The 16,188-nt window shown below is 37.8% G+C and overlaps 1 pseudogene; it reads left to right on the top strand.

Annotated features, from left to right (window-relative positions):
- Positions 1 to 4,374: 4,374 nt before the first annotated feature.
- On the top strand, positions 4,375 to 14,208 carry LOC121953715 (annotated as a pseudogene).
- Positions 14,209 to 16,188: the final 1,980 nt, after the last annotated feature.

Below are 16,188 nucleotides of genomic sequence, written 5' to 3'. Positions count from 1 at the left end.
AGAAACACATGAGCTGTATTGAGCAGGGTGACAAAACATCCATCACTGCTGATCAGAATGTGTGTGTGTTAGTATGTGTGTGTGTGGGTCCATGGGTGTGTGTGTAGGAAAAAGAGAGTAAAGAGAGAGAGAAAAATGCCACACCCTTTATGTTGTTACACTACCCAGAGGCCCGTGGGGAGTAATGCAAATGTGTTTTAACAGTGAGCAGTAATGACATCAACATGATAACAGACCAACAGAATTAAATCACATTTAAATAACAGAAGTGAACTGAACTGTTTTAGTAACTTTTTGTGACAATTGTTTCTGTAAATTAACAGCAGTAAATAAAATAGAAAAATGCAGTCATGTGTATTAAAGGGGTAGTTCAGATTTTTTTTAAGTGGGGTTTTATGAGGTACTTATTCATAGTTGGTGTGATACATAGCGTAGATGTCTTTCAGACTGTCCCCAGTTTGGAGAAGCAGCAGGACGTGTCAAAACAGAAGCTAAGCAATTTACTGCTGTGGATGGGGGTCAGCAACAATATATAGATTTTTGCTCCCGAAAGAAAGTTCCACCAAAACAAATCAGCAACAGATTAAGTTTATGCTGTATTGGGAATATTTCCACTGCTTTACCTTTCCATCAGACAACCTGCTCCATTAACAGCTTCAATTCCACATGTATGCTCTTATCAAAGCCACCAGACTCCACTGACAACAACATTAATTTCAGCTCACTGACCACAGTAAGTGCTGGCCTTCTGCTTCTTTAATCAGTTACTTATTTTGTGTTATTGTGTGACTTTGGTGATTCTGAACTAACCGCTTTAAATGCTAAAGTCACACAATAACACACACAAACTAACTCCTTGAGGCAGCAGGAAACCAGCAGCTCCTGTATTCAGCGATGTTAAATCAGTGTTTTTTTCAATGGAGTCTGGCTTTGAAAAGAGCGATATAGAGGTTTCAGTTTCCTTGGAAATCACTGTCTGACAGAAAGGTAAAGGAGTAAATACTCTCAATATATAGCGTACACTCAAACTGATATTGATTGCTTTAGGTGGGACTTTTTTTAGGTGGCTAAAATACATTTTATTGCTGGCCCCACCCTCAGCAGTACATTGCTTAGCTTCTGTGTTGGTGCTTCTGCCTGCTTCTCCAAATTGGGGGCATTTTGACGGCAATCTCCTGTATTTCAAACATGAAGGAATATGGATAAAAACCTCATAAACCCCCTTTTCAAAAAATCCTCATTTTCTGAATGTTGCTTTGAAAACATTCTTCCTATGTTCTCATGTAACATTGTAGGAACATTTTATAAAAGAACATTCTATGATCTGTTGCCTCTCAACATCACCAAAACATCCTCAGAATGTTGCAGTTATAGCGTTCTGTCTTAGTGAGCATTTAACCTTATAGGGACATAATTTGAATTGGTAAACATTCATAAAACGCTCTGAAAATGTTTTCTTTAAAAAAACAAAAACATTATTGCTGCTTGTAGGTAACGTTAGTCAATGTTGTGGGAAAGTTCCCTGCATGCTTTGTATCTGTATGTTGCTATATGTTGCCATGCGTATATTGGTTGGTATATCTGTATGTCACTCTGTGCTGCTATGTTGTAGTGGCTGTAAAAGCAAATATCCCTGGAGGACAAATAAATCTGAATATAAAAAGGTGTTCCAAAGATGTAAAGTCAATCAAATTATTTACTTAATCCTTTAAAACCCGGGGAAATTGGCATTGTTTTTTTTTTAATCATGGGAAGAAGGTAACAACAACAAAAGAAGAAATGACACAGAAGTTAGCAAGAAATCTGTAAAAAATTATAAGGAAAAAATTCCTGAAAGACAAAACTACAAAAAAAAAAAAAAAAAAAAAAAAAAACCCCAAACAAACCGAGAAAGTAAAACAGCTGGTCTTTGATGATTTACCTGGGTGGGACACCAGCTGGACATGCTGGTGTGACCAGCCTATCAGACTGCACACAAATTTTATTTTTATGCAGATCCCATGACAGCAGACTGAACTGATTTAAACCCTTAGCTTTTCATACTTTTCCCTTGTGATACTGTCATTTCTCCAGACTCAAAAATTAGGCGGAAACATTCCATTTGTTAACTGGTTTGGACTCCTTTGCCAGCTAACAACAAAAAATCAGACAGCTTACACCAGGATCAATTGATGGTTAGAAAATCACCTTTCCAGCAATATGCTTTTTGTATGTAGTAGGTTATAACTAAAAACAGTATGGTAGAAGGAAAATAACAAGAGACAAAAATGTATTTACACATGCTTTCTTTTTTTTTTACTTTGAATAATAAGCAAAGAATAGGTGTCCACTTTGAGGTAAAAAGTGAAAGGGGTGTGGCTGAGTAATAGGGTTTCTAAATTGCTAAAAGAAAAAAGCTTACATTCCCAACTGAGCCCTTGTTCCAACTGACCCTGTTCTCCCCTATTGTGTGTTTTGCATTTGTTGTAGGTCTGTTGATGCATGTTGTAATCTGTTTCTTTTTACTGTTTTATGGATTTTTTGTTGACAATGTGACTCGTGTGAAGCACTTTGTCACCTTGCTTTGTGAAAGGAGCTATAAACCTTAATTACATACTTGCCCAACATACATGTTGTTTATTTAAAACATCTTAGAAAATGCTGTCATACCATGGTCCACACACCCACTATCAATGTGGCAAATATACATAGAGGGGCAAAAGTCTGCAGAGCTCCTAAGCAGTTAACAAACTGCTGTGTAGTTTTGAATATGTCTTCATGGGATTCACAGAAAAAAAAAAAATAGAATAATGATTACTTTAAAAACATTTACCCTTTGGAATCTGGAAAAATTGTAAATATTGCAGAAATAAGAAAACATTACAAGTGGATTTCCTGAAAATTAGCAATATGTAAAATAAAATGAAATAAAATAAAATGATATATTCAAATAAAACCTAATAAAATGAAATTTATTGGATTAGATTGACTTTATTGATCCTGAAGGAAACTGAAGGGTCAAGCAGCTCACAATAAAAGAATAATACAGGACAATAAAATAATAAAATAAATAATAAAATAAATTTAAAAAGTTCAAAACAACAGATAAAAGTGATAAACAGATTTTAAAAAAAGCCTAGAAAATACTAAAGGACTAAAACCTAAAAATAAAAATCAGAGAGTAAATCAAGTAAAATAAAATAAAATAAAATAAAAAAACAAGTAAAAACAGAACAAGAAAATTACACCAAAAACGGCTTAAAAATTATTCTAATGATTGAACAATGACTTTAAATATATTATAATGATAAGTATAAAAATAGCTCTCTGGACATTTTTCCCAAGCTTTTTACATTTTTTCAAATCCATTTATTCCTTGCAATTTGTGAGACATTTCTTGTCGAGTTTCTCTTTGCATTCTTTCCCCATGTTTTTGAATGAAATCATATCAATTTTCCCAGGGTTAACAAATTTTGATATTTGTGAAAGGGGTCCGAATGCAGCACAAGAAAAGTGATGTTGATCCAGGTTGCAAAGGCTTAATACACTAAGTATATGGTGTGTCTGTATTTTACTTGTGCAAACAGTAGATGGCAGCAATGTGTTCAACATCAGCCTGACAGTTACAGTTTGCCTGCTTGCAGCCTTATGATACCATCCAGTATATTGTAATAAATTGAGGCAGTACAAAAATTTCAGCTATACATGGATTAATAGAATATGACATTTAGAGAAAAGAGAACATTGACACCGATCAATTAAAATTTCATGTCTGACTTAACTAAATCTGCTCACTCTGCTGCAAAGACACAAAATAGCACTTTTATAAAACAAAGCAACATAATGTGAAGGGAGACTTCAGCATAACAATCACAATCAGAAATACTTTATTGATCCCTGGGGGTAGCTTGTAGCTAGTTACAGTAGCTCTGATGCCAGCATAGAGAATTATAGCAAGAAGAAATAAGTACAAGCACAAGTAGCCTTTATAAAAATACAAATGTAAAAACAGAACTATATTAATAGTAAACAATAAGCACAATGTGTAAATATTCTAAAAATAAAGTATGTATAATATGCTGAGTATGTAAGTGTGTAAAAATAAAAATGTAAAATAATAGGCTACAGTAATAGACAATTAGCACTTATATGTGAATATTTAAATTATGCCGAGTGTGTGAAGTGTGTAAAGTATAAAACTGTTGCTTGTGCTATAATACTGGTTCGGTTTTTTTTTATGTCAAGCGAGCAGAGGACAGGCTGAATCACACCGGAAATGAACTAACAAATTAAAACAATCGTAGTTTTACAAAGCAGCGCGATGTGTCATTTGTACGACCTTTATTTTTCTAAGCTTGCAGCCGGAAGCGGCGGTGGTCATTGTGGCTAACTCGACATTCAGTTCAACATGTCTCCTTCGCAGACTCTTCTGTGTCAGTAGAAGCGTCTGGATTTTTTGCGAAACTACTGCGTTTTGTAAGTAGCAGTGTCAGCCGTGTGTGTTTCACTTCGACGCAGCAACACATGCTAACGTGTTAGTAATGTTATGTGCGTTTACGGGGCCGCTGTGTCCGCTGTCATTCGGCTGTTATTGAAACCCGGCGAGCGCTTTAACGTTAGCCTGGAAGTGTTAGCTCGCTGTTTATTCTGGGAACATGGTTGTTGACCTGCTTTTACATGACCTGGCAGGCGGCGAAGCCGCTAATGGCAGATGGCGTTGCCGATAAATCTTGTGAAGTCGTTTCTAAATCATTTAGTCTCCGGCTGGGTATGTTAAAACCTTTGTGGTATATATAGAAATTTATAAGCCTTTGAACGTTAGCCGCAAGCTAACGTTAGCTGTACCCAGCGTTAGAGCGTTGCTCCATCTAACGGTAACTGCCAGGTGAGACTGTGACTGAATATTGCTGCTGTTCAGGCATAACATTTGCTAGCGGTGGCTAAATATTGTGCTTCTAACAACCTTTAAGCTGTACTGTCCCGATAAGTGCTGGCTAATTTCGTTCACAAACTTGCAGGTGTATCTAACTGAACACGGCACGTTAGCTTTAAAACTGTGTGTATACACATATACAAGTTGCTCGGTGGATGACCGAATTTAGTTATGAGTTAATAATTTATGAACACTAGCCAATGGTCACGTTTGATAGGGGAGGTTGTCGTTCCCGGATTTTGTCATCAACTCGTTAGCTAATGCCCGGGAGATATCCTCCTAAAACTAGGGAGCGTTAGCTGGGCGTTATTAACGTGTTGTCCTCTCCGCAGCAGGTTAGCAGCAAGCTAGCGGGCCGTTGTCAGCCAGGACCCAGAAAAGCATCATCATCATCAATGGTGTGTCTACATCCCGGAGCCGTCACATTTTCCTGTGTCCGCTCAATGAACCATCTCCTCAGCTCTCATCACAGTGAGTACTTTACCAGAGTCAATCTCTTAGGGACTGTTGCTTATTTATCAGAGTGGAGGGGGAAGTGCAAAACAGGTGGAGGCATTTAAAATGTTTTTCAGCACAGGGGAGGGAGTTTAGTTTGTTGTATTTGGCTCAGGGAAAGAATATTCTAGTTTACAGGGTCCCCACAGTCACTCGTGCCTTATATATAAAGACAAACAATGATGCACCTTTATATATAAGGCAATTCTTGGTTTTCTCCCAAACTACCTATGAGTTTTTATCACACGAAAAACTACCAGACAGTATTCATTGCGTTCTTAGGACGTCTTAATGCTCTCTGTCCCGAACGATCGGGCAGAAATTGGGCAAAGGGCTTTTGGTTGTTCTGTACCCTCAGCCTTGAATTTGTTGCAGAATGACTTGCAACTCAAGGAACTGGTGTCATTAAATGTTTTTAAATCTAAAATGATATACTCTATAAGATATTTTTAGCTTGCCTGTTTGTACAACTGACTCTCAAGGAAGTTGTTTTTTGACTCAGATTGTTTGTTTTGTTTTTGTCTCACTCTTACTGAATGCCAGTTAACTGTATTGATATGTAAGATAATTTGAATCTCATATGTGTTTATAACACAGGGCACTTGTGACAAGAAATGTTATGGGTGAAAAGTCACGGCAAAGTTTGGAAATTCTGTCCATGAAAATGTGTGGGAACCCTGACTTAAATGGTTGTGTTTTGTATGTATTTGAATTATCAGAACCTCAAAACCCACAAGTGGCTTTGAAAGCCATGTTTCTGCAAAATCTCCAAAATCGCGCTTTTTTTTATAGCCAGAAACTGAAAAATGTAGATATTATTGGTCGAGGGAGCGTCTTTTTGCCCCAGTCACTCAAGGAGGGTCTTGGGAAAATATGAATATCTTCAGAGAGGGTCATGATATAAAAAAAAATATAGAAAAATTGCACTCCAGCCAACCCCCACTCTGATGAATAAAGTAAACCCTTTAATCCTTTGAAATCTTAGCAAATTGTCTTAATTTCTCTGAGAAACATGGGAAGAAGGCAATGAACAATAAAAGATGACATCATCCAAAGCAAGAAATTAGTAAAAGTTACAAGAAAATTCAATGAAAAAAGAAAGTAAAAACAAACAAACAAAGAAATGACTTGGAAAAAGGGCTTAAATAATATAATATAATATAAGTTATAATATAATATATAATATAATATATAATATAATATAATAATAAAATTATAATTTAGTATTATATTCAACTCTGATAATTGTAAAACATTTTTTGTTAGCTTTTTCCTTTTTTCTCCAGACATTTTACCCTAGCTTTTTCAAAATCATTTTCTAAATCTATTAATTTCTTGCTATTAGTGGAACATTTCTTTCAAGTTGATCATAGCCATTTTCCCCATGTTTTTGAAAGAAATCACACTAAAGAGCTCAGGATTCAAACGTTTTAAATACTTGTGAAAGGCACTTGAAAACAGGATGAGAAAAGTGCTGTCGTTCTAAGATTTCAAAGGGTTAATACTGTGCAAATTAGCAGCTCCACGTCACACTTGTGATGCAGTACTCTGTCTCTCTCAGGCTGCACATGTATGGCGTTTGCGAGGCTCGGAGGGGAGTTCTGCCAAGCCCAGCACCTGCTGCTTATTGTGGACAAGTGAACAGGAGACACCAGCTAGGCGCAAACACTGCCATTGACGCACACAGGTGGGTAGTAGAAAGACCTGGTCAGTCACATGATGAAAAAGCTCTCCATTTCTACCACCTTACAGTGTACAGGCAGCAGATAGCAGAGGCACACTGAATCAACACAGATACAGATACTGGTTATAGTACATGTCCTTATATGTAGCTAGTCATTGACGCCATCCAGCTTTGGCCTATCAGAAAACAGCCCACGCCAAATTGGTCTGATTTCATTCACACCAGAATCTCAGCGAAAACATGTTACTGAAAATATAAATCTGTAGGCAAAAGGATCACATTAATCATAAAACAGCAAGCAGTTTACAATGGAATGACTGTCTCCATGTCCTCCTAGGTCCTTACTGCCATCCTGTTCAACCCATATGAAGACAAGCCAACCCTCAGCCTGTCAGCTGTCCCGGGGAGTAGGAGAGGCTGCGCTTTTATCCCAGGACTTTCCTCACAGCTCTTCTCCCTTCCTGCTTTTCCTCTCTTCTTCTGCTCTGATTCGTACCAGTCTTCTCTGAATGGGCTAGCAGATTCGAAAGAAAGGACAGGACAGATCTTTTTTTTTTTTCTGTCTTCATCTTTTTTTTTCTTCTTGACTGTGGGTGTCTTCTCTCCAGTCCTTTTGATCCCAATCTGTTAGATTTTCGTTTTTGTCGAAAACCAAGCCAATTTTAGTTTTTCCTTAATTGCCAAAAAAGTAGATTTCACTCCTTTTATTTCTGTCCCAGGAAATTGGTCTTGTCTTTTTGTTTTATATTCAGAATTTTGTCTCCGAAGGAAAAGGTGATTTACAGTTTTTGCCCATAAATATACAGCTGCATTAGTTAATAAAATAAGTCACAAAGCTGTTTTGCATTTTTTTTAAAAACAGTTTTTTTCTTTTAGTGAAAACTTTTTAAATTTGAAACAATCAGAAGACTTTCGCTTTAATTCCTTTGAAGAAGACCCCGTCTCTTAGCCTTTGAAGCACAGAACTTTTCTGATCTTTTATCTGCATTAATAAACCTCTGAGGGTGTAAAAATGAACCGACCGGCCCCGGTGGAGATCTCTTATGACTGCCTGAGATTCCTCATTACGCACAATCCCACCAATGCACAACTGGGAAGGTTTATAGAGGTAGCGCACATTTTAATCAGTCGTTCATATCTTTTATTAATTCTCTTTTAATAGAGAGGGAAAGCCGAAGTGACGTGCTTATCAAAGTGTGTTTTGATGTGCAGGATCTGAAGGCATTTGGAGTTAACACCCCTGGTGAGAGTGTGTGCTGCTACATATGACAAGGCTCCAGTGGAACAAGAAGGTATACATGTCCTGGTGAGTACCATAGATACACACCCGATTAGGGCTACTCATGTACTTACTAACAACGTCAAGTGCACATCCTAAATCCAGCAATTTATCTTTCAATCGATAATTTTATGTTGTAAAAGCACGGTGCAATGCTCTGTGGTAATAGAGTTTCAAAATTGTATAAAAGCAGCTGCTGCCACGTTTTTCATGTAAACGTATGAAAACCATACATGCATTAACATTAGAGATGCCATCATACAGCCATGTGTCTGGCAGAGTGTTGCAAACTTTGGTTGATACTGGACAGTATTTACCATGAGTTTTTATAGTACTGACATTGGGATTTTTTACATAGATTACTGTGAAACCAGGAATGGTTCCATCCCCATCAGTTGCAGAAGGGTTGCACGGTGCAATGCTCTGTGGTAATAGAGTTTCAAAATTGTATAAAAGCAGCTGCTGCCATGTCACTTTTTTTCTGTAGCTGCAGATAATTTTATGTTGTAAAAGCTGTCAACATTTAGTTTTTTCAATTGTTTCATATTTGATTTTGTAGTTATTTATTATTTATGATTTAATATTATTTGGCAGCTTTGGGATGTTGAAGCCAACACAGTTTTTAGTACTGCAATTTTTGCACTGTTGTCCATGATAATCTGTTTTTTGATGGGAGAAAAAAAAGCTTATTTTGTTATTATTTCAATTTTATTTTTTTAAATCCCATTCATCGATTAATCGAAAAAAATAATCAACCGATTAATCGATTATCAAAATACCTGTTAGTTGCAGCACTGAACTGCACATAATGTCTCTTTACAAAAATCATGACCTGGTTACTCAAGATAATCCACAGAACTTGTTGTGAGCGGTTTCATGTAGGAGGTATTTTCTTTTACCAAATGAAACTCGCCACCTGAGCTCTAGATAGTAATGGCGTCCTGCTCGGCTCATTAGCCAGCTCAGTGGTGGACAGTGAGCTAGCAGTAGATGCACGCTTCCATCTGAGCAGTGATACAGCCGGCAGGTGTAGTTTGGTAAACTCTTAAGGTCGATATCTTCAGCACTCGGAAGCTCACACCAAAACAATCTCGACTGATGAATAGCACTTCAGGTAAGAGGAAACCTGTTCTCTTGAGTTGTGGGTAAAGTGTCTCTTTAAGGTGGACTCTTAACCTTCAAAAAAACATGTGGAGACAAATTGATGAGATAAAGTAACGACTTGAAATCCTCCCCAGGATTGGCCGTTTGACGATGGTTCCGCCCCTCCAGACCAGGTGGTTGATGATTGGCTGAACCTGCTGCAGACAAAGTTTCGAGACGAGCCTGGCAGCTGTGTGGCTGTGCACTGCGTCGCTGGACTCGGGCGGTTAGTATCCACTAAACACAGAATTTCATATGTTAATGTGTTGTGTTTATCACATATGAACAGCTTTCTGAAATAAATTAATGAGCCAAGTCAGTTTAGTTCGTAGACTGTATAAAATAATAGACGCACTAACTGTGATGTCAGCCATTGGTTTGTAGACTGCCATTCTAAAGCCTCAAATTCGGCATTTTGGCATTTGCCAACTTGGTTTTTTGGCTCCAGAAGTGAACGTATTTGCACAAGAGATTGGAGCTGTGGATGAGTAAGGGATGGATTTTACTCGCAGACTGTAGTGATGCTTCATAGATTAAAATAATTTTTTTGTACTAGGCTTTAAATATGTTTATTTCTGGTGAAAGTTGGGCATTTCAGCCTGGGGTCCATGGGGATTGACTCACTTCTGGAGTCGGCCTCAGGTGGCCATTCAAGGACCTGCAGCTCTTGGCACTAATGTGTTAGCTTCAGTTTTCAGCCTCAGAGGTTGCTGCTTGGCTCAGGGTTTTTTTTTTTGTGTGCGTGTTTTTATTTGTTTCTTTATTTTTCGGCTGCTGATTTGCATGAAATCTGTAAAACTCGGCGTTCATTGTCAGCTGTTAGAGATGAAACAGTATGTATATTTTATATCATAGTTATAGTGACCAAAGTTATCACGGTCTATTATGTTGGTTTTTGTTAAAGTGTGCTGATACACACACACTGAAACAATTTCGGTAAGTTTTAAATGAAAAACATAACTGAAGTTAGCAGTACTATGCACTTGTTTTGCAGAAACATTAATCTATTAACAAAGCCAATACCTCATGTAAACGTATGAAAACCATACATGCATTAACATTAGAGATGCCATCATACAGCCATGTGTCTGGCAGAGTGTTGCAAACTTTGGTTGATACTGGACAGTATTTACCATGAGTTTTTATAGTACTGACATTGGGATTTTTTACATAGATTACTGTGAAACCAGGAATGGTTCCATCCCCATCAGTTGCAGAAGGGTTGCACGGTGCAATGCTCTGTGGTAAATAGAGTTTCAAAATAATTGTATAAAAGCAGCTGCTGCAATGCCAGTTTATTCTGTAGCTGCAGGATCAAAAATTAAAATTTGGCACTTACTCAGTTAAAAGGAAAGTTAGAGCCAAAAGTCAAATTACAAACTGAATTAAAATACTGTTTTAAGACGTCTGCTTCAAAAAGGACTGCCCAAACAGATGGTTGGACATTTTTAAATTCTATTTGTTGTTTGTGCTCAGAGCTCCTGTGTTGGTGGCGGTGGCTCTGATAGAGAGTGGGATGGAATATGAAGATGCCGTTCACTTCATCAGACTGTGAGTACAAAACACTCATTCTGCTGTTCTCCTTTTGACTTACATGCCCAAACAACTGCTCTGCTTTTCATGTGCCACATTCAGTACTTTCTATGTTGTTTTTAGAAATACTGCCTCTTGTTTTAAGCATAATATCACTTGTTATGTTGTCAGGAAGCGTCGCGGAGCGTTCAACTCCAAGCAGCTGCTATACCTGGAAAACTACAAACCTAAACTGTGTCTGCGCTCCAAAGATGCCAACGGACAGAGCTGCTGTATACAGTAGGAACCACATCTTCACTGGAAGACTTTCGCCTCGTAATGTTAAATGGAAAGTTGGCATGTTCTGGTGACATTTAAGGCCACAAAGTCTATTCACAGCACTTATTATTTCTGTATTTCTAAAAAATCTGGCAATTCATGTCAAATTTCTGAAAATCTGCTAAAACAATATACAATCTCTGATTTTACTTAAAAAATGAACCGAAAACAGGGAGGGTGTTAAAAAGTTTTTATTTCTACTTTTTGGTCTGTAAAATCACCTTAATATGTAGCAAAAGGAACCATTAACCCATTAAAGGGAAACCACACTGATAAAACTGAAGTAATTTGAACTCTTAGTGTCACTGAAAGTAAAAAAAAAACGACAGCAACAACAAAAAAACATTCATTTCAGAGGCCCCTCTCTAAATTCAGTGTTTCAGGTGCAGCTATAATAAATGCCATTGATGGTTAACAGACTTGATCAGATTTAAATTTACTTTGGGATCAGACAGTATAGAAAATTGTGTGTCAGTAGTCAAGTGTGTTTGACAGTTAATTCATTCTTGTGATGTTAAACTGGTCTGCAGCTTGATATTTGTCCTAAGCTCCAACACTGCAAATGCTGAATAAATAGTTGGCAGTATGTGCTTTCAGAGGCTTGCTGGTTTATTGCACATCAATCCACACAGTGGTCCAGGCTGATTTGTTTATTCCAATGTTTCTCCACTGACCAAATCGATGTCCTGCAGCCAGAGTACAGCGCAGATGATAAAGAACTCAAAAAGCAAATATTCAGGAGCAGTGTGTAGAATTTGGAGCGATTTGTTGGCAGAAATGGAATCAGATTTTCATAATTTTGTTTGAAACAGTGTTTTATCACCGGAAACTGAGAGTCTAGCTTAGAAAACGCACGTCATAACTACATAGGGAGCAGGTTCTCCTCCACAAAGCCTGCCCTGTTGCACCATGGCACATCTACCGTAGCCCACAAAGGACAAACCAAACACTGGCTCTGGAGAGGGCCGTAGAATCACATTTTTACGTTAACTGAAGGCTACCAATTTTTTTTCACATGCTTGAAAAAGGAAGGGTATTTAATTGGTTGCAATCTGCAACCTCACCACTAGATGCCACTAAATTCTACACGCTGCACCTTTAAGAAATTTGCTTTAACAAATATTTCACACTCCAAATGATCATTTGTGTATCGGTTACTCACCCCATGTCATGTTGAATTTGCTAAGAAAACATTGTTTTTGTCGCATGCTTCCAGTGAATGAAGAATTTGAAAACTGAGAAAATTTTGGATGAATTGAAGTAAATGAGGGCTTTACAAAACGTCCAGGACTGAACGTGACACAGAATTAAACTGTTGAATCGGATTTGACTGTTTAATATGCTCAAACATAAACCAGAGATTGTTTCAGATTAAGTTGCTGCTCATTCACCGCTTTCAAGCAGACGGTCTCTCCTCTCTCTTCTGTGTGGCTACCTGCAAGTTTGCAGCTTTAAAGAGTAGCCAGAAAGCCAAGAGCACTCATTCTGTAGCAAAATCTGGGGAACAAAACATCCCCAAAAGAACGCCACATAGCAAGCGAAAAAAAGTCTGTTCAACTTGAAGCTATCTCAGTCGACTTTGGGTCTCTGACTGATTCGAATCTCTAACTTTTAAAGGTCAGCCCCCCAAAACATAAATAATTATAATTATCATTATAGAAGTTGCTGTGAGCTTTAAATTCACCACTCCTAATCAGAAAATCTCTCCTCTGTGCTACTGCCTGCATGTCCGCAACTCTGTGTACCAAAGACTAACATAAAAGTCAAGAGCACTCACTCCGCAGCAAAGTCTGGGGACCAAAACGTCCCCAGAAGTACACTGCACAGATCAAACAACTTCTCAACTGGAAGCAATCTCAAGTCAATTTAGGGTCTCCGATCGATGATTCAAATTCCTGACTTCCAAGCAGCAGCCCTAAAAACGTCACACAACTCTTGCAGTTTAATCCAAGTTTCATATACAGTATGCAGTTGGATGTTCAGTACTTCCCAAAAACACAGCTGCTTATCTTGACTTGTTAGTGACATTTTAGCAAAAATGTGTTTGCAAAGAGCTGAGCATTGGACTAGATTAATGAGATTTGGATTATACTGCAGGAGTTTGTAAATGGGTATTTTGAGATAGTTTTACTTTCAGTTCCATGTCGTCCCCCTTTACTTCAGTTCAGCTGGAATTTCCCCTGTTTTTGGGTTCTTCGTTCACTTTGGAGGCATTTTAGAAAAACAAATATTTCTTCCCGAATGTAACATAACATGTGGTGAGATATTGATCAACAAATTCTCTTTTAAATAAGAGTTTAAAAAGATTTATAAATATATTGTATGCTCTATTAAACAACAATACAATCTATCTACTTAGTGTATGTCCCAAGTCAGAGTCATTGGCACACAGTCTGCTTCTCTAGAACAATCTTGTGTTGGTTGTAAATGTTTGACACTGTCCTTCACCAAAGGCACAAGGACCAACATGCTAAAAGGTCAGCTGGTGAATGTATTTTTATATTAACACTTTAAAGTTTTGGTGGATTGTCCTATTAGCTATCAACTGTGAAGAACACTAATATAGTCATCAGTATGTCTTTTGTAATTCGTTGGCCCCAGTGCTCTTTACCTCCACTGCACTACACACAATATTTCCCGACATAGTGCGTGATGGAGTGGCAGCATACAGTATGTGATTTATTGGTCTTCCTGCTAGCAATTTAACATCGATTATATTGAGCAGTATTAGCGGGATACCTCAGAATGTTGACTGATAGTAAGCTCTATGCAGACACATGAGCATGTACTATTTCCTGTAAGATGGTAAAGAACAGTTACATGTACTAATAGGACAATCTCCCACATTCTCCCACTTTCTGTATTGCTGTTTCAACCACCAGAGGACAGGACTGTGGAGCCAGCACGGCTGCCACTGAAACATTTAGTGGACGTAGCTCTCGTCAGTCTGTACCTGCTTAGCTGTCTGGTCGGCTGCTGTGTTTATACGATGCTGTTGGGTCTTTGTGATGTTATTATTTTTTTCTATAGTTTTTATTTTTTTCCCCCTGTACCCTTGACCTGTTTGTACTTGTTATTTATTTATTGATTCCACAGTGTTTTTTTTGTGAAATGTCTGTCTGCTAGAAAAACTATCTAGTGGTCTTGTTGGAAAATTAAAGTGTTTAAAGTAAACCGTTGCTTGGTGCAGAAAGTATTTTGAAAATCATCCTATTTGTAGTTCCATGTGTCTGTATTGTGAGTTATGAAAAAAATGAGTTGTCATTTTTTGTTATTGTATTTTCAAGCATATTTGCATAAAATTGATCAAAAATTCAAAATTTATTTCAGATTAAAGGAATACTTCCCCTCTCAAATGACCATTTTTATATCAGTTCTGTGAAATACGAAACTTTTTGTGAATTTGTGAAGAAAACTTTGTTTTTCCTGCATGCCTCCACAGTGAATGTAGAATCCAAAAATGGAGAAAAAAATTTTGATAAGAAAATGGGGTCCACTTTGAACAGCAGCAAAACTAGATCAAAACACCTGTTTTAAACAGAAAAATCCAAGTCTCATTTATCCAGCCAAACGTTCAGCACTTCCCAAACAAACAGTCCTCTCTGACAGCCAACTGACTGTGAAGTATCTGTACTCTCTTCACAGTCAGACTCCTTTAACAAAAACAGTATTTTTACTGCTCTGAACACTGCTGGTCTACCACAGCCTCAATTGGTATTTTGTTTGTGTTATTGTGTGACTTTCCTGAATCTGAAATAACGCTTTCAATAACACAAGCAAACTAACTGACTGAGCCAGTGGCAGAGCAGCAGCTCCCGACTTCAGCGAGGAAAAATGACTGTTTTTATAAATGGAGTCTGACTTTGAAGAGAGAACAGATACTTCACTTTCAGTTCCCCGTCAGAAAGGCCTGACTGTTCGGGAAGCGCTGAACATACGACCGGATAAGCGAGATTTACTGCACAAGATGTCTAAGAGTTTGTAAACAAATATTTTGATATAATTTTGCTGTTGCATAAATGTGGACCCCGGCAACTTGACTCAAGAATTTTATCAGATTTGATTCTTAGTTCTTTGCAAAGGCGTGCAAGAAAAACGATTGTATACTTCTCAAATTTAGCGTAACTGGGGGTGAGTAATTGCTGCATGAATTATCATTTTGGGGGTGAAGTTGTCCTTCAATAGCCTCTTAATTAAACCACTCTTTTGATAATTAAGATAAGACCATTTTATCAATAGAAACCGAGTTATATCTTCAAAAGCACTTTTTTGTTAATATTTTTAAATGAGGCTTTACAAACTGTCGGGCTGCTTCTCAGTATCAGGTCACAGTCACTGGACTGCATATAGGACTGCAGCTGCAACACGGCAGCTACCCAGTGTGATGCTGAGCGTGACCTGTCCTCAGTCAACTCTCCGAGTGTGTGTGTGTGTGTGTGACACACAGTGAGAGATTGCCTCTGGCTGCAGTGATGCTGTGTGAATGTGGCCATCAGGGCGGAGTGACAGCATCGCATGGAGCCAATTCAAGGTTGATTGGTTTTATTGACTGACCCGACAACACACACGCTCATGAACTAACCTTGAACAAAAGAGCCACAGCGGATAAATATAATAAAAGCGCACAAACTGGGGTTTGAATCTGGATTCTTAAATACATTACTGAGGAAAAGATGTATCGAAGCTGTCTTTCATGTTCATGTTCACTGAAAGAAACAACTGAAATCCACATTAAGCCCCTGAGTGACTTTTTTAGACATTAGCTCAGTGATCTGAGAAAAAAAAAAATTAAGTGGACTCCATTGTTGGAAGAAAGTATACCAT

This window comes from Plectropomus leopardus, chromosome 14, assembly GCF_008729295.1.
Source record: "Plectropomus leopardus isolate mb chromosome 14, YSFRI_Pleo_2.0, whole genome shotgun sequence".
Classification (NCBI taxonomy): domain Eukaryota; kingdom Metazoa; phylum Chordata; class Actinopteri; order Perciformes; family Serranidae; genus Plectropomus; species Plectropomus leopardus.
This window is presented reverse-complemented; position numbering and strand designations above follow the sequence as displayed.